The sequence below is a fragment of the Rhinatrema bivittatum genome, chromosome 15 (genome assembly GCF_901001135.1).
Source record: "Rhinatrema bivittatum chromosome 15, aRhiBiv1.1, whole genome shotgun sequence".
NCBI lineage: Eukaryota > Metazoa > Chordata > Amphibia > Gymnophiona > Rhinatrematidae > Rhinatrema > Rhinatrema bivittatum.
In genome coordinates, this window is record NC_042629.1 from 41499331 (window position 1) to 41518429 (window position 19099).

The following is a 19099-nucleotide window of genomic DNA, read 5'->3' on the forward strand; positions in this document are numbered from 1 at the left end:
GAGAAGATCCATGGAATCTTCAAGTAAGAAACAGATGTTTGTGGGGCCAGCCTGGTGGTTCGGTGGCAGTGGCTGCATACTGCCATATGGGGTTTGATTCCCAGATTAGGTCTTTGTTTCCCCAAGCCATTCACGGCTGGGGATACTGCCGAAGCAGCGTTAAGAACTCCTGTTGGGAAAGGGAGTACCAGTCATCAAGCAATGGCAAAAACTACTCTATGATTATTTATCATTTCCATAGTACTACTAGACATATGCAGCACTGTGGCCATACTTACAGGTCTATCCAGTACCGAGCGGTAGGAAGAGCTGCGTTAGTGCCTGCGGCACCAGCGGTTGCCGCACGCACAGTGCAGCACACCTACCGCTCGATCCTGAACACTAATTTTATGTAAATGTAAACCGCGTCTAAGAAGGGCCCGTGAAGCCTTAGGCCCGCGCAACCCATTTTACTGGATAGAGCGCCTATACAGTATCCTGGGTGCGCGGGCCTAACGCTTCACGCCACGCTGGTATCTGTCATTTCAAATGTCATTTGAAATGACAGATACCAGGAAGTCGGGACTGCCAATCCCCCCTCCCCTCAGCAGGGCGCGAAAAGCAGCCTTGCTCCGGGAGGAGGGGAGACTGACAGCGGCGAAGCAAAAAAAAAAAAAAGCGAAAAAAACCAAAAGCAAAAGCAAAAAGTAAGTTGCTTCACGGCGAAGCATCCCCGATCGGACTTCTCCTGCCTAAACTTACTTTTTTTGCAGCCGTCCGGCCATCTGAAGAAGGTATCGTGGCTCCCCTCTGCCTCCCGGGGAAGATGGATGCCAGCACGGGGGAAAGCGGCCCCTGTGCATTCAATTGGCTGTTCAAGACGAGACGTCACATGCCGTGACGCCAAACGTCGTGACGTCACGTCTTGAGCAGCCAATTGAATGCACAGGAGCCGCTTTCCCCCGTGCTGGCATCCATCTTCCCCGGGAGGCAGAGGGGAGCCACGATACCTTCTTCAGATGGCCGGACGGCTGCAAAAAAAGTAAGTTTAGGCAGGAGAAGTCCGATCGGGGATGCTTCGCCGTGAAGCGGCGAAGCGACTTACTTTTTGCTTTTGCTTTTGGTTTTTTTCGCTTTTTTTTTTTTTTTTGCTTCGCCGCTGTCAGTCTCCCCTCCTCCCGGAGCAAGGCTGCTTTTCGCACCCTGCTCCGGGAAGAGGGGAGAAGTGACAGCGGCAAAGCGACTTACTTTTTGCTTTTGTTTTTTTTGCTTTTTTTTGCTTCGAGAGGAGGGAGAGGACTGGGGCTGCCCCGGAGACCGGCACCCAAGATCGCGGCCGGGGCAGGTGAGTGAGGGCTGGGGGAAAGCTTGCCACCTACCCTTACCCCTGCCTCTACCACAGGGTCAGGGTAGGCGGTAAGTTAGCAGGTTAAACGCGCGACAAAATGGCAGGGAAAGATAGTGATAATCGGGGCGCTGGTTACGGGATGCTAGGGAATAGCTAATTCGCTCGTTTGCATGCAATATCCATGCCGCATGCGGAAGGGGTTGGCCGGGGATTTTAGGACGCGGTAGGAGTAGGTTAAAGTGGATTCGGGATCGCAGGAAGGGATAACGCGGCCGGAAAGTGAGTAAAACGCGGCTTAGGAGCAGGGTAAACGTGGCCGCACTTTACAGGATAGACCTGTTAGTTAGCTGGGCTCTAAAAGGATCCACAATGCAAGCTAACAAGATCTATACATACAACCATGCAATGCATTTCTATTCTAAGCTACTATTCTTGGCTAAAAAGGTTCTTTTATATGTTGGGACTTTGAATAGATATTCATATTCAATTATAAACGTCCATGAAGGGAATTACAATAGATCTCTCACTACTACTAGGGATGTACAATTGTTTAGGACAAATTAGGCAATTTCAATGTAATTTTCTAATTCATCCTGGTTCGGGGAACTCGAAATTTCAAGAAAATTTGGTTTTCGGGTTAGCGTGCACTAACCGGAAATTCGAGTCCCCCAAATTACAAAGGCCCAAACCACAGGAAATACAAAATTTCCCATGGCGGGCCGAAAGCTTCGGGCTTTGCACATCTCTAACTACTACTGCAGCAATACATATTTACTGGACAACACTGCTAGCATGCAAACAGCACCACAAACCAAAATTGTTTCTTTGCTTCCTCCCCCTTTGAAAGCTGTTTGCTCAGGTAAGTGCAGAACATCTGAAATATATCTGAAAGGGGACACTCCCAGGCTGACTGGACTTGAGATGGATCACAGTATCCTTGCTGAGATGTACAGGTCCCACTCAAATGTGCCCACCTAGCTTCACTTTGTACCTTTTTGGCCAATGGTTTGAAGTTTCCATGCCTATGTACTCAGATTTTGGGTGCAAACCAGAAGATTTATTGCAGTTTATGGAGCTCTTCTACCAACCTACAGATCTCTGCAGTAATCTTACAATATGCAGATCTTCAAGTATCCAAATCACAGTGATGATAGTTCTGGCTTTAGGTCAAAATGGTAATCAGCACAGATTGTGGCAAGTTAGACAGGTTTTGGTTCAGTCAGAGTTGTATAAGATCAGAGTCAACTATGACTCAGGGGACCCTCCTCCCACCACCACAATCACAACCTCCACCATCCCCACCCTTTCCTGATGTGGAGATGGCTCTGATTAAACCAGCTCATCCGTTCCTAATAGAAAGGCCAGTTCAAGGCTCAAGGTAAATAGACAACTGCCTAAGGAATAGTCAGCAGCAGGGCGGGGGGTGGCACCCACCTGAATGCTTTAGCTGGCTCTGTCTGTGGTCCAGGTATCCAGGCCTCAAGACCAGAGCTATCAGAGCTGCCACAACCCTACTCTTCCTTCCCACTCTGACACCAAGAAAGTACATTTAAAGTGCAGCTCTCTTTATGATTGCCAGGTCTAGTACTAGAGGGGAAGCCCAAGAGTAGAGTTGATGCTAGAGGGCCAGCATCCACCCAAATGTTCCTTCACCACATTGCTACCTGCAGTAGTCCCCCCAATTCCACCTGCCCAGCAAATCTTCCTTGAAGTGTTATCACTATACCAAGTCACCCTCAGACTGAGTACTAGGCAATAGGACTCGTCTGTAAGTGCTACAGGCTCACAGACTGCATGGTGGCACTTTCCCCTACAACCAGAGGCTTCCTGTCTGGGCAGGGAACATGCACCTCAGGGGAGGGGTTGGCTACCATGACACCTGTGCGTTCCACTGGCTCGCTGTCCCCCATGCTCACAAGGGCGGCTGCTGTCTAATGGCCAGGCTTGGTTCACCCACTGCAGTGATGTGACTAAGAAAGACTTTCCGAGCAGATAAGAAATTGATGGGAGGGCACAGAGCAAATGAAGGGGAATAGTTGGAGGGATGATGGGTCAGCAAATATTTGAATTGCTTATGATGGAGATAACCTTCAGCCAGTCCTGTCTAACAGATATAAGATTTCTTCATGTGAGGCTGTGATGTACCACTGGTTCAGTTCCACATCCAGTGTGTAGGCTTTTCTCGAATTACAATTGCAAGAAATTAATAAATAACACAGTAATTCCAAGATAAAAGGAAAAAAACTAAAACCAGCCCGCAAGGCATTTCGATGTAAGCTCTTTGTTCATCGCAGTGTCCACATTACATATTTCTCATGCTTTTCAAACACAAATTGAAGAAACCTGCACTTCCCTGATAAAATGCATCCCTTGACAGGGTAAGAGTTTTATCCAGGCATGCAGGGGTTCTCGACAGAAAGACTCCATTGGACAGGAGAAGTAAATAATACCACAAAGCACAATTTCATTATTAATGCAGCGGTGGAACAGCCAGCTATAATCACATTAGCACGGATATTCATATCTATGCCAAGGTGCAGTACAATATATAGCCAATTTGTATTCATTCCATTTCTATTGAATTTAAAGTCACTGTGAAATAGTGCCTCATTACAGAATGAAGCAGTTTAGAAACTATATATTTACGGAAAATCAGATATCCTTGTAACACTCCGGAATCCACAGCCGGGCGCTTTTGTAGAGACACCGGATAACTACACTGCCGTCGATCTTCTGACAGCAAGATCTACATTAGAGAGGCATTGTTAAGAAGGATGAATGTTTTTGTGGGACAAAACGCAGCTTAATACTGTGAAAACTCCAAGGCCAGACTCTGTTGTCGTTTACGAGGCATGCCTTCATCTGGCTTCCACTGCTGGGGGGGAACAGTTCTCAGCACATTTGCAACCAAAGCACTAAGAGAAAATGGAACTGCTAAAATATTCTCATCTTTTATGCAAGAGATGACTAAAACTAAACCATTAAACTAAATCAAGCATCTAATATATAGCGGAGGCCAAGGAGGTAAGATGTTGATAAGAAAGATAAACTGGATGTTTGGTATGCTGCCTGGGACATAAAGGTAGATTTTACATTTTTAACTACTGTAAATGCAGTAAAACTAGACAGTAGGGGAGACATCACGATAAGGAGGACATTTGCTTTGATAAACTTCAGCTGAACAGCTTTATCTTAGGGTGGACAAACAATTCCAGAAGGTCAGAAAAACACTTAGCCTGTTTCGGCTAAATTTCATTCCATTCTATTTAATGCAGGGTGCTTGGCTTAGGGCTACAGAGAGTGAGAGTTGCAGAATGCAGTGGAACAGAAGTTGAACCGAGCTGTCTGAGAACTCTGTCACAGTAATGCCACGGAGTAACACCAGTAGTGTGTGCCACATCCACAGCATTGCAGTTACTGAATAGAGAAGACAGCTGCCCATGCAACGGCTGCAGATGCAACACAGGCACAGCACTGGCCACAAAAAAAATGTAAGCTCTTCTTCTTGCAGTGGGCCATGACTTGCACTTCTGAAAAGGCTCACAAGACGCTGTATGGCAGTGACACTCAGAAGCCACTTACAAACAGGCAAACAGATGGAAAAAAAAAATTAAAAAACAATTAAAAAAATTGTAAGATCATGGGCTCCTGGAGGTTGGTTTATTTTAACATTCTTCAATCCTGAATCCCCTCTGATAATGAAAATTTTCAACAACTATTTACCCACATAAATCAGCTGTCTGATAAAAGCACATGTGTACCTCCACCGAGCAGCCACGTTATATGGGGCCGGAACACCACAACACAACTAGCTGAACATTTTGAAAAACCTACGCATGTTATTTGGAAGGGAAAGAACATACACAGAAAAAGGAGGTAGAAATCTGTGTGGGTACTTTTTTTTCCTGGGCAATTTTCAAAGATTAAGTACATATGTACTTTCTGCTTTAAGAACTGACGCGAAGTCCACAGGTTAAAAGTATGCATGGACTTAACAAATACCTGTGTTGTTTTCAAAACTGCCTCCTAAAGGTGCTACATTACCCAATAGGCACAAGCTGACACTTGCCGACAGCCCCCCACCTCACACACTCTGCCCCCCCCCCCACACACTGACTGTTATGTAGACAGTATTACTGAAAGTAAAAACGATAAATTTAGTGCGAGGCCACTGAGCCGGAGCCTGCTCACAGACTCTACCACGGCCCCACCCTTCTTCTAGCATGCAGAGACCCCACACTGAATTTTTGTGGTTATTTTAATACTATTACATACCATGAGGAAAGGTTCCCCCCTCCCCCACCACCAAAGGTGCACCACTGCTCATAAACGCCTGAAAGGTTGAAGAACGTGACGGCACAGTGTGGCTGCTCACTGGTATTGGCTTTGAGGAGCATGCTAGGCTCACACCGTTTCCCCACTGCTATTGATGGAAAGGGCTCAAGTTAAAGTGCCAGTGACAAGTCACTAAGAGATCTGGGACTAAGCTATTTGAAAAGAACACTTGTCATTTTCAAGCCAGTACCACAAGGAATGGAATAGGAAAATATTCCTTGTGGAACTGGGCCGTGGAAGATTTTTATGTTTTGTTTGTAGGTGCGTAGTAGGATAGCCGAGCCAGTCTTCATAGGCTGGAGGCAGAAACCACAGCAACTCTAGCCTCCTTCATGCATAAGAAAAGAACATAAGAAAATGCCATACTGGGTCAGACCAAGGGTCCATCAAGCCCAGCATCCCGCTTCCAACAGAGGCCAATCCAGGCCATAAGAACCTGGCAAGTACCCAAAAACCAAGTCTATTCCATGTAACCACTGCCAATGGCAGTGGCTATTCTCTAAGTGAACTTAATAGCAGGTAATGGACTTCTCCTCCAAGAACTTATCCAATCCTTTTTTAAACATAGCTATACTAACTGCACGAACCACATTCTCTGGCAACAAATTCCAGAGTTTAATTGTGCGTTGAGTAAAAAAGAACTTTCTCCGATTAGTTTTAAATGTGCCCCATGCTAACTTCATGGAGTGTCCCCTTTATTACAGTATGTAGCAAAACAGTATTTAGCAAAACAAACAAGAGCAGTCTGCCTATCTTCCACCAGTGTACTGCCACAACACTGGCTTACCAGAGAGGGTTCAGGAGCTCCTTCTCCAGGGTGCTCTGCCTCTTATTCTGTCCAGCAGAATCTCCCTCTATGGGAATTAAGTTGAACCAGGTCTCTAGCCTGGTCTCGCACAGGTTAATTAGGGGGACTGGCACCACTCCCTTACAAGATGGTTCTTCACAAACTCTCATCCCCAAAGCCTGCCATTCCTAAACTAGACAGCAATCAGGAGTAGATTTAAGGCATAGCTTTAAGGGGGGGGGGGGGGGGGGAGAGAAGGTTTATCTGTCTGTGTCAATGCAATTTAAACAATTAGAGGGCCAGTACAGATGGTTCAAATTGCAAGCAATTAGCTACCTTCTCTTGCTTTAACTATTCCAAGTCCAAACGTATCCACTTTGGAACACATCTCTAGCTCAATCTGAGGGATGCAAACGCAGATCCTGAATCTCTGGCACTACTGCACTGGCATTCATTCCAAACCAATTTTCAAATCTGCTTTTTGAGCACTTTGTTATGTCCTGAAATTTCTTGTGATCAATAAGTTCAATTAATTAGATAGACACCCTTTATACAATTGGCTTTATACCACAAACAACAAAATTGGAATATTATCAGAATTGGGCACTATATGATTAGGCTGCAGGGTGCTCTATTTTCTGGGAAATTCAGTTTCACAGGTTCACCCCCCTCCACTGATGAGCAAAGCGCATAGAAATTCAGATATAACGGCATTTTTTCTAAGGAATTAGGTGCCTGTTCAGCTGTTAAAATGGAGAGCTGGGCACATTCCTTCCTCCAAGATTAACAGAATTATTAAAAAAAACAAAATGCAAGCAAAGGGAAATATCCTCAAAGATCGAATTTGTACCTGTTTCAGTGAATCCCTTCGACTTTCTCTTTGGTAAACAGAGACTCTAAAACAATAGGAACCCAGTCACTAAGAATGTTCACTTACCTGCAAAAAAGAGAAAGAACAACATTAGATTAGTTACAGTAATGGCACTAAAAATTCTTTGTGGTTTAGCACCTGTTTACAGGGACGGTGACTTTCAACCCAACGCGCGAGCGTACTTTAGCACATGTGTGCCAGCGTGCACCCGGATACACTGCCATTTTATAACTTGCGCTCATGTTACAAAATAGCCTGGGGGCGCGTGCACATGTGCACACAATTTTAAGTGTGTGCGTGCCCAGGTGCATAAATCGAATTTCTATCACATAAGCCAGGGTATTTTAAAACCGGCGCATATCCACAGTATCACCAGGTTACCCAGTGTTGAGCTAGATCCTCCACACTGCTGTTCTGGCTCAATTTTTTAGAACACCTGTAAAGGTCTTTAGATGGATTAATCGCAGTTGAGACAACTTTGACCATCATAATTATACTATTTTTTACTGCTTGGAGGATGGCCCATTATTAGAGATAGTAGAGATGTGAAACTGAACCGGAATTGGTTCCGATTCCGGTTCCGATTCACACTGTTAATTTTTTTTCGTGCGGCCCGATCGCGGTTTTGTTTATCGGCTGCGCCCGAGCCGATAAACAAAAAACCCACCCGACCCTTTAAAACTGATCCCTTTTAGCTTCCTCCACCCTCCCGAACCCCCCTAAAACTTTTTACAAGTACCTGGTGGTCCAGTGGAAGTCCCGGGAGCGATCTCCCGCTCTCGGGCCGTCGGCTGCCACTAATCAAAATGGCGCCGATGACCCTTTGCCCTTACCATGTGACAGGGTATCCGTGCCATTGGCCGGCCCCTGTGACATGGTAGGAGCACTGGATGGCCCACGCTATTTTTAAAGATGGCGCTGGCCGTCCATTACTCCTACCATGTGACAGGGGCCGGCCAATGGCACGGATACCCTGTCACATGGTAAGGGCAAAGGGCCATCGGCGCCATTTTGATTAGTGGCAGCCGACGGCCCGAGAGCGGGAGATCGTTCCCGGGACTTCCACTGGACCACCAGGTACTTGTAAAAGGTTTTGGGGGGGGGGTGGGGGGTTCGGGAGAATGGGGGAAGCTAAGGGATCAGTTTTATCGTACGATATTTTCAATTGTCAGAAGCACGATTCACATCCCTAAGAGATAGTAAAAATTTTCTGTCATATATATATGTAATGTTTGAAGACCTCTTGTTATGTGCTGCCCTTTTGTTTGAAAATACATTTTTTCCATGGATCTGTATAGGAAAATCATTGCAACAAGGAGGCACATATTCAGTCACTGTCTAAATAGTGTAAAATTGTGCAAATAATTTGCTGAAACCTATTTTATAATCTGTGCAGACCAGATACATGCAGGTTATAAAATACTAGTGTAGATTTCTGTGCAGAATTTTGATATTCATAGGGTTTGTTCAGGTTATTATTGGTGTTACCCAGATAAAACCTGAAATTTAAATATTTCCCCCATGCTTACCCACACAGAATTTGGCAAGATAAAAAGATGCAGTGATGGAGGAGTTAAAGAGGCATGGTTACATTTTAGTTGGTGGGTGCTAACTTTCAGCGCTACCTGGCTAAAGTTATATGGGAGATTCTGGTCAGAAAAATGGCTGTCCTAAAGTTACTTGCATAAATTTAACAGGGTACAATTAGCAGAACTTTTATCTGGCTAACTTCAACTGAATACCTGAGTAAAGTTAGAGGTCAATACTCAGTGAGTTCCCCAGCCCACTGAATATCGACCTCTAAGGGGCATACACACAAAAGGTTAGCATGCACATTGGGCCTTAGGGATAAATGTTCAAAAAGCCACTGAGCCGCAAAGATGAGATAATTTTAACTAGTCAACTTTATGCAAATTTTCAGCTGAATCTACCTGGCTAGGGTTTTAACTGAAAAGTTTGCTAAACCTAGCCAGTCAAAATTTAGTGTGCAAGATTTAGCACAAATCTTTGCGCGGCTGTATTGCTCCATCGAGCTTCAGCAGTGAGCTTTGAAATTCAGCATTAACAAGCTAAGCCCTTTGGAAATCTTGCCATCCTTCTTTCACATGCTCTGACATTTAAAAAAAAAAAAAAAAGTCCCTCGAAGCCACCTCCTTCCCATCACCCCACAGTTAAAAAGCTGTTTCTCTGAGCTCTTCTCCCTCCCTGCCAGCACCTAACATTGAAAAAACGTGGTTTGGAACTTCCCTCCCAATCTCCAGCCTGGTATCCAACATTGAATAAAGTATCTTTGGAGCCACTTCCTGATTCCTTAATGGGCACCATAATGCCTCCCAGATCTTTCTCCTACCCATCCACCATTCCTCTGGAATCAACATTTATGATTCCCCTTCAACACCACCTCAGCCGGTGAACAGGGACCCTGCTGAATTCTAAACCTTGATTTCCAAAATTGTAGTTGCTGGGAAGGAGGCCTGGGGGCTGGGGGGTATTAAGGTTCTGGGTCAGGTAATGAGAAGCTGCGTAGGAATTCAAGATATATTTTTTTCAATGACAGGTATTGGGTGGGGGATCAAGGGAGGGGGCTCCAGAGACACTCTTTTCAATGTTGGGTGCCAGAAGGAAGGACATTCTAGTTTTCAAAAAGGTTTTGGGTTCTGGGAGGGTTGTAGAATTTTAGCCGGTCAGATTTAGGCCTGCTAGTACAGTACCTTTACTTGCCTGGCCAAGTCAGATAATCACTGCTGAAAATTATCAATGCTGCCCACTTAATTTTCTCCCCCAACCTTACACCATCCCAGAAGCTCCTTTTTTTTTTTTTTTTTAGCCAACTACATTTGTGCACCTTGTGCATTTGGATTACAAATGATCCCCCTTTGTTCAGACAAAAGGGGCTAATTTGTAACTGAAAGGTTTAACAGGCCATCTCATAAAATGAATTGGTTACTTTTTTTGAAAATTCATCCTTTACTGCATATCCAACTATTCCAGGTGCAAACTAAATGACCCTGGCATGCACACTACCTTTACTGCTTAGGCTCCTTAGTATTTTATTGTCATGAGATTTAATCAGTTGCTTTTCCCTAATATAGATTCTAATAGCCAAATGCTGTCTGAAATAATCTTTTGATTAGTGCAATGTTGGTCCAGTAAAAGGTATCACAGCCTAAGAGTTCAGTTTTCTCCCTTGTCCAAGTGCTGATAGCATAGTCAGAAGCCAGCCTTTACATTCCCTGCCCCCCAATCCTCATTTGGCTAGTTCAGCATACCAGCAAGAAGCTCATAACTCTGAACTGCTCAATGGCTCGGTGCCGGAGCTGCATAGAGCCATGCAGCAGAACCTGCGTGCCATTCTCAGCTGAGCTCTTCTGCTCCCCAATTAGCCAGGGATGCTGCAGAGGCCACACTCAGAGTCTGGGGAGGCGTCCCTAGCGCCTCCTTTTTGACAGAAGCGGAGGCTGTCAGCAGGTTTGACAGCCAACACTCAATTTTACTGGCATCGGTTCTCGAACTCGCTGACAGCCACGGGTTTGGAAAATGGACGCCCACTAAATTGAGCATTTGTCTTCCAATCTGCGGGCCACGGGCAGATTTTTTAATTTTTTTTTTTAGTTTTTAATTTATTAATTTTGGGGCCTCCGACTTAATATCACTATGATATTAAGTTGGAGGGTGTAGAGAAAAGCATTTTTCTGCTTTTCTGTACACTTCCCCTGTGCCGTCTGAAATTAACGCCAGCCTTTGGCAGGCGCTAATTTCTGAAAGTAAAATGTGCGGCTTGGCTGCACATTTTACTTTCTGAATCGCGCGGGAATAACTAATAGGCCCATCAACATGCATTTGCATGTTGATGATGCTATTAGTTTTGGGAGGATTGGCCATGCGTTTTCAACGCGCTATTACCTCTTACTGTATAAGGGGTAAAAATAGCGCGTCGAAAACGCACGGCCAAATGTGGGTTAACAGTGCGCTCCTCCAGAGCATACTTTACTGTATCGGCCCGACACAGTGGCTGCATTTAGGGTCCAGTTGCAGGGCTCTGGCTGAGGATGATCACTGCAATGACCAAACTATAGAAAGTTGGGATGGGGATATAAAAAATGTCTACCTACCTGTTTGAAGCTGAGGAAAGAATCATTGCTTGTAATTGTGTCAACAGTTTGACTAAAACTCTGCCTTTTTTTTTTTTTTTTTTTACACAGGTTTTTCCTACTATTCCTAGCTTCTTATCTTAATTGGTAGAGTGATTAAAGCAGTCTTTGAAATGCTAATGTATCCTACTTACTTAGTCCCACTGCCTGTTTTATTATAAGACTCTTAGAAGGCAGATACCTTTTGCTTAGTTACAGTGGCCCACTCACATCCTGCCTAGAAGCCTGCATCCAGCTATCCCACTGGATGCTATTGATTGTTGAGGCCTCAATCCTCTATTAAATCATCTATTAAAAATTACCCCTTCTTCAATTAATCTCCACCTATAACCCGCCTGGTTTTGTTCTTCCCAATCATGACCTCACCACTGCAACTCAAAGCCTCCTATTTGTTTTAGTGTCTGTGTGTCTTGTCTGTTTTGACTATTCTGTAAACTCCAAGGATCAGGGTCTGTCCCTTATCTGTCTCTGTACAGTGGTGCATACACCTGGTAGCGCTATATAAATGATTAGTAATAATGATTAGGGGGAGGGGGGAGAGAAATCCCTGGATTGTTCAGTGAAAGGTCAAGGCGCCAGGATCCAGCCCTGGTTCCAATTGGGCTAGAGGTCCAAAGGAACAGGGGGAAATTGTCAAGCCCAATAAAGAGAAAAATAAAAATCCCAGCAGCTGAAAAATCTCGAGGGCTGCATTATAATGTCCCCCGTTTTCTTGTATAGTGCTGCTACCACCAGCCATTGGGAAAGACAACGAGTTACACAGGTGTTCCACTCTCCATTCACAATTCAGCCCAGTGGCTTTAACTTGGCACTCTCAGTGTCTGGCGCCTCAGAAGAGAGGCACCGTTTTCCTTCATAATCTCCCTACCAGCAGAAGATTTAAAAAAAAAAAAAAAAAAAAAGGGGGGGGGGAGGGGTATTTAACTTGCTAATAACGCCCTGTTTTCACTGAAATGGTAGACACTAATTTTCACCCGGCTTTGAAGTTGTAGAATAAACATACCAGCAAAAAAAAAAATAAAATCTCATAAAACATACAGTGCTATAATGAAAAGCCCCATTGCTAGGCTCATCTTAGGAAATTCTGTCTGTCGGCTGATTTTTATGCAGCGATTAAGCTGCAAGTTTCAGGCATTCTTCTTAAATATTAAAAAATAACGAAGCTCCCCTCCCCCACCTTTCCAATGAATTCTCTTTGAGTCTGCATGCCATCTATCATTGACTGAGACGCAGCAGGAAACTGATTGGGTATGGAAAAACTTGTGTGTATTTATGGCAATGCCTGTAGAAGTCTGGGTCAATAATTTATTTACTCAAAATTTCGCAGAGCATCTTAAGCTAATGTGTACAACAAAAAAAAAAAAATGGTTGAAGGATACATTTTATATAAGAATGAAACAAGGAAGGAAAACCATACTTTTGACAAACAGTGCACAGGAGTTAGGGCTTGTAGAGGGTAACAGAAGAAACGGAAGAAAGGGTTTAATTATTTGCTCATGTTTGTTGTATAGGCAGCACCAGGCTAGATGCCTGGTCCACCTTAAAACCCAACAGAGGGAGGGAGCTCTGTGGATGGGACCCTACTGGGGCAGGGGAAACTCCTGAGGGCGGGAACAGCTGGGGCCAGAATAAGAGTGTCAGCCAAGCTGGATTCAGGAGGCCCCTATGCCTCCAGGAGAGGCAGCTCCTGTTAATTTATGCTGACCCAAAGCCCAGGGATTGGGAGTGGGAATGTATAGCAAAGGTAGGCAATCATTGTATTCTGAAGTGCTGTGAACTTAAACAAAAGTTGTATCTGTATTTGAAAAGGATGGAGTCAGTGTGCTTTATGCCTCCAGCTTGGGAAACATCGCTCGGTCTCCCACAACTCAGTTATATGAGACTTTAAAGTCCCAAAGAGAGAACAATACAAGGTAATCGGCCAAGTGAGGTGATATTGACTGTATCAAATTTCCAAGATGACTGGGATTCCCTGCATGGAGCAACCATAGCTGCAAACCTAACAGCACAAGTTACAGCTCCCAAAATAGCAGTGTTATGTCTGTACCAGGCTTTCATGAAAGTTTGAGTAAACCACACGGAATGGCACTTACAAACCCTACAGAAGTGGTACAGCTGCAATTGCTTCTAAGAAGATGGGGTAACCTGCAGAATGTGACCACTTAAAAAAACAAAAACATATCAATCAGCATGGGGCTGTGGAGATTATTATAAAACTTGGTAGTCAAACACGGAAGGGGACCTAGGTATTTGAGTGAATATTAGTCTTATAAAAATCAATGAGGAAGATGACAAAGCCTTAAATGGCCTACCAGCGGAGGTGGAGGAGGCCAGCAGTGCAACAGAATTTGAACATACTTGTGGGACAGATATGGAGGCTAAGGGTGTGCTGAAGAAAATTTTTCATTTTGGCTCATTCATTCATTTTGTAGGATACCTCCATTGGGTTCATTAGTTTTAAAAGAAAAAAATATTATTAATTCATGTACCATTAAAGTCTCTGATGGAAGGACTGCAGCCCATTTTGGGCTCCAAAATTGTGGTTTTACCATCAATTCTAATATAAATGGTGGGTAAACATAATCAGAAGGATGAAGGCATGCCAACACATCAAGACTATGTCAACATGATACCAAAACTGGCCTGAATAGCCTATGGCACTGTAAAGGAACAAAGGAGATCCAGCAGGGGCAAGAGTTTTCCAAGACACTGTCATAAAAGCAAAGAAGCAGCAAGCATGGGAAAAACATCCCAAGGCTTCAAAAAAGGGCACCAACAACAGTGGCATGAACCCTCGAAGGCAGCATGAGAGGCAAAATGGCACCATGAAGGGGGACACAGAAGAAAAGATAGCAGGAAAAAACCCAAGGCAACAATAAAGGGAGAAAGCAGCATAAAGAGTGGTATCAACACACCAAGACACCATTAGAGGTACAAAGCAGCCCACCACAGTGCCAAGAACACCCCACTGCTGCTCCTTGTAACCTTAGATACCCTTCCATTGCCTCAGGTACAGGCAGGGACGGTAATTCTGAGTCCAGCGTGCGGGCACACGTCGACACATATGTCAGGAGAGATGGCTCTTTGTGGGCAACGTGGCTTTCGTGTAAGGGAGGAAAAGGTTGCTTACATGGTGCAATTCCTGCTTGTACTAGTCTCTTGAGGTGGCAACTCTCTCGTGATACATCCGCACTGTGGGGTAGATTTTTAAAAAAAAGCACGATCGCGTACTTTTGTTTGCGCAGCAGGCGCAAACAAAAGTACGCTGGATTTTATAAGATACGCTGCATAGCCGCGCGTATCCTCTAAAATCCTGGATCAGGTGCGCGCAAGGCTGCCGATTTTGGGCAGCCTGAGCGCGCCGAGCCGCGCAGCCTGCTTCCGTTCCCTCCGAGGCCGCTCCGAAATAGACGTGGCCTCGGAGGGAACTTCCTTTCGCCTTCCCCTCCCTTCCCCTACCTAACCCACCCCCCCCCCCCGGCCCTATCTAAACCCCCCCTTACCTTTGTCCCTAGATTTACGCCTGCGAGAAGCAGACGTCTTCCAACCCGGGGGCTGGTCCGGAGGCCTGGACCACGCCCCTGGGCCGGCGTCACGCCCCCGGTCCCGCCCCTGAATCGCCACGTCATCTGGTCCCGCCCCGACATGCCCCCTTCGAAAAACCCCGGGACCTACGCACGTCCCGGGCCTCTGCGCGCCCCGGCGGCCTATGCAAAATAGGCGCGTCGGCACGCGAGGCCCTGCTCGCGTAAATCCGGACGGATTTACGCGAGCAGGGCTTTTAAAATCCGCCCGTGTGAATCTTCCTTTGGTGCTACTGTACACACACCCTAGCTACCAGCATCTCCTTCATGAATATAAGACACTGGGGCTGCAAGGTGAAGCTTGAGAAGTGGTCGAAGGTTTGGCAGTTGGGATTCAATGCCAAGAAGTGCAGCGTCATGCATTTGGGGTGCTATTCTCCTCTGCCTTAACCAGCTGCATGTGACCATGGCACTGATTGTATAGGGTGGAGATGACCTTCTTAATAAATGTAGACCTGGAGGACGCTTTGTAATTGGGGGTGATAACATGCAGAAGAAATCAAAAGCAGCTGTTCATAATGGGAATGAACAATTGATTTAGTAATGTATTTCAACAATTTATATTCAGCTGATCCACCATTCTCAGGGGATTACAGCAAAACATACACCCAATGCCAACAACTTATTACTGTAACATGATAACTTCTTACTAACACTAAATATCTCAAGCTTAGTACCAAAACCAGAAGACCATAATATGTTAAGACAGAACTTTTGCAAAAGCCAAGGTGAAAAAAAAAGAGATTTAAGATGCTTTCTAAAGCGGATCATATCCCTCTCATTTCTCATCTCCTCTGGGAGATCATTCCATGGACTAGGGCCTGCTATGCTAAAAATATGATTCCTGGACTCAAACTTTTCTCCCTGAGAGAAGGAATCTGCAGCAGATATTGTGAGGAAGATCAGAGGCAACAGACCGGTTGATACTTCCGAATTGCTGCCATCAGACAAGGAGCACGTCCATGCAAGGCTTTAAAAACCCACAGCAGCATCTTAAACGTTACCTGTCAGCTAATGGGAAGCCAATGCAAGCTAGCCAGGACTGGGAAGATAAGATCATGCACCAAAGTTCCAGTGAAAGGGGGGAGGCTTCTCTATAAACTGAAGAACCTGTAAGTGAGAACTGGGGAGACCTAAAAACAGAACCTTACAGTAATCCAATGATTTATTTATTTATTTAAAGGCTTTTATATACCGATGTTCATGTACTAGTACATACCGCGTCGGTTTACATAGAACCAAAGTTGGAAATTACATCAAACAAGTGGGTACAAATAACAGGGATAACTTCGTAAGAACTTAGAACTTATAGATAAAGCAGAGAACAAGAATTAAATTATTATAAATCATTATAAATAAATACCCATAATTGCAAAAAATTACAAATAACAGTCAACAAAAAGTTGGGTTTACATCTGACTTAATAAGCATGAGTGCAGCATAACGTATATCTAACAGGTGGAATCATGAGGCAAAGTTATAAGATGAAATAGTTACGGCATCAGACATCTAGCGTAAGGGATTATGAAATGCGAGAATAAGTCTAGCCCTGAGTCATGGCTCGGGGAGAGATCTTTAAGTGAAGGCTTTTGTGAAAAGCCAAGTTTTGAGCTTCTTTCTGAATGTTCGACTACAAGTTTCAAGACGAAGGTCAGTGGGTAGGGCATTCCAGTGAAAGGGGCTGGCAGTCTAGAATGCACGTTTCTTGAGCAATGACTTGGCTGGAGGTGCATATAAGGTGCCTAAGTAGCTGGTTCTGATTGGTCTTGATAATGTGTGAGGACGAAGTGGGCAGCTTAGATCTAGCGAAGTTTGGGAATGAATGGTCTTGTGGGTTATGGTTAGTACTTTGAATATGATTCTGGATTTGATAGAGAGCCAGTGTAGGTTTTTTAGTATAGGTGTGATGTGTTCTCCTCTACTAGTGTTGGTTAGAATCCTGGCAGCCGAGTTCTGCAACATTTGTAGTGGTTAGGTGGTGATAGTTGGAAGGCCAATTAGCAGAGAGTTGCAGTAATCAATTTTTGAAAATAGAATTGTTTGGAGAACTGTTCTAAAGTCCTGAAAATGGAGGAAAGGTTTCAACTTTTTCAATATGTGTAGTTTGTGAAAGCATTCTTTTGTTGTGTTCTTGACAAATTTTTTGAGGTTCAGCCTATTGTCGATAGTAACGCCAAGATCTCTTACATGTGTGGGGGTGATCATTAGCGATGTGATTAGGTTGTTGTTAGCCTGAAAGTTGTCATCCAGAGTGATCAGCATAAGTTCTGTTTTTGACGTATTGAGTACTAAGTTAAGGCTAGTGAGGAGAGAGTTTATGGACTGTAGACAATTGTTCCAGAAGTTAATGGTGTTTGAGATGGAGTCGGTGATTGGCAGCAAAATCTGGACATCTTCGGCGTATGTGAAGTGTGTGACCTTTAGACTTGAGAGCAGATGACATAGGGGGAGAAGATAGATGTTAAAAAGGGTAGGGGAGAGGGAGGATCCTTGAGGGACTCCGAGAGTGGACTTGACCGGGTGAGAATCCTTGTTGCTTATTCTGACCTTGAATATCCTATTGTTAAGGAATGACCTGAACCATTCAAGGGCTGATCCTGAGATGCCTATGTCTGAGAGCCGATTGATTAGGATAGTGTGTTTTACGGTGTCAAATGCTGCAGATATGTCGAGAAGTGCCAGGAGGTACGGGGTCTTTTTCTCCAGCCCAGTGAGGACATTATCTGTCAGTGAGATTAAGAGGGATTCCATACTGAGGGATTTGCGGAATCCAAATTGGGCTGTTGTCAATCATGTCAAAACAAGGGATGGTATAACAGTACGGAAGTCATAAGAACTGAGAAGTGGTATTAGGGAGCGCAGTGATCTCACTAAAAAGTAGAGAAACCCTCTCCTTCCCCCAAAGCTGAACTGTCCCATGCTGCTGAGCCACACATGAAGACCTTATTAGGGCGGTCTTATCCTAGGCATTGAGGCCATTTGCTGTAGAGAGGAGCAGAAGGGATGAAGAAGCGTGCCTCCCTCTTGCAACAAGAGGTCTTCCCCGTTTCCCAAGTAAATTGGTGGTTGAATCACTAACTGCACAAGGTAGGCATACCACAGCTTGAAATGGCATTGGAGAAGTATTAGGATAATTAATATTTTTTTCCTCTATTTCTAGTTTTCTTCAGAACCAGGAAAGCTACTAGAACACAGTGCTAAAGTACTTTGGAAAGTAAAAACGTCTAGGTGGCGTATAAACTGAAGCTCTGAGCACACACATGCTCACGGACTCCTGATAAGGTGCCAGGCTTTGACAGGTGTATTATCTCCTATCTACTTTTTAAACAGGGAAAAACTAGAGTACCTGATGCCTAGAAAGTGCATCTGCCAGATGGTTTCCTGCATTTACTTGCCTGTAAAGCAAGGGATGCTAACTCGTCTCAGGTCAGCTAAACAGGCCAATCCAGCCCTAGTTTTGCCCTTCCCCCACTGCATTTAGAGAATCTGTAGTTCTGATTTTCTTAGGGAAATTAATGGGAAAATCATTACTAGAAATGCATGCTTACAATGGGGGACAGCCAGGAGTTGATCAGCCTGTTTAGATAAAATGGGGTGACATGGCTACCCTATGTCAAGGCCACCTGTGAAGTCAAATAAAAGTTTGCACCAGAGTTTAAACCTTAAAAAAAAAAAAGCAAATAAGAAATAAAAGATGAGAGATGTAGGTAATCAGAAATATTTGACTTGCCCAAAATCACAGTGAGTATCTGGTCCTCAAACTCAGCCCTTTACTCTAATTACTGGGGCAGACATGAAATTATACAGGAGGAGGAAATCTCCACTGGACAAAGCCATCTATTTTACAATCAAACCCACATATCATTTTGGTATCATTAGAAACAAGCATGTCATCAACAGAATATCTCCAGATTTTCACCTATTTATGCAACTTGGGAATTTTTCAGAATTGAGTCCAAAATGATTACATTTTCTCAGCATCAAGAAAACAATATTTCCTGTCACAACGAGCCTCTTCTGAAATAATAAAGTTAAAATAATTTT

General features: G+C 44.4%; 1 protein-coding gene across 1 annotated transcript in view; it reads right to left on the reverse strand.

Moving 5' to 3' along the window:
• LSAMP (limbic system associated membrane protein) overlaps positions 1–19099 on the reverse strand; it is a 1673925-nt gene that overhangs the window by 1405695 nt on the left and 249131 nt on the right. Inside the window, exon 2 of the mRNA XM_029577931.1 lies at positions 7300–7386. The gene's annotated coding sequence lies outside the window, so the exon portion shown is untranslated. The remainder of the gene's footprint in view (positions 1–7299; positions 7387–19099) is intronic.